Source organism: Phalaenopsis equestris, unplaced genomic scaffold, assembly GCF_001263595.1.
Source record: "Phalaenopsis equestris unplaced genomic scaffold, ASM126359v1 Scaffold000073, whole genome shotgun sequence".
Lineage (NCBI taxonomy): Eukaryota > Viridiplantae > Streptophyta > Magnoliopsida > Asparagales > Orchidaceae > Phalaenopsis > Phalaenopsis equestris.
In genome coordinates this window covers 1-303 of record NW_018164515.1, presented here as the reverse complement: position 1 = coordinate 303, position 303 = coordinate 1, and positions in this window count along the sequence as shown.

The window sequence follows — 303 nt, the reverse complement described above, 5'->3', positions numbered from 1 at the left end:
TCAACCAAAGCTCAGCCAATCGAGTCAGAGAGTAGTCGAGCGAGAGACTCTACATTTAAAATACCAATGATATCTTGTAGGCCCCCTTTAAAGCAGAGGAAAAATATAATATCACAATATTATACTCTCTCCTATAAATAGAGAAATCGTTTGATGAATAAAGTGCAACGTATTACTGCTCATTCTCCTCTCTTTATGTCTCTTCCATGACTTGTCATCTATTTTTCAGGTGTGATTCACAGACAAATTAATATTCAACAAATTTATGTTTTTATATCGTATGCATATTTTTTAATTGATCAT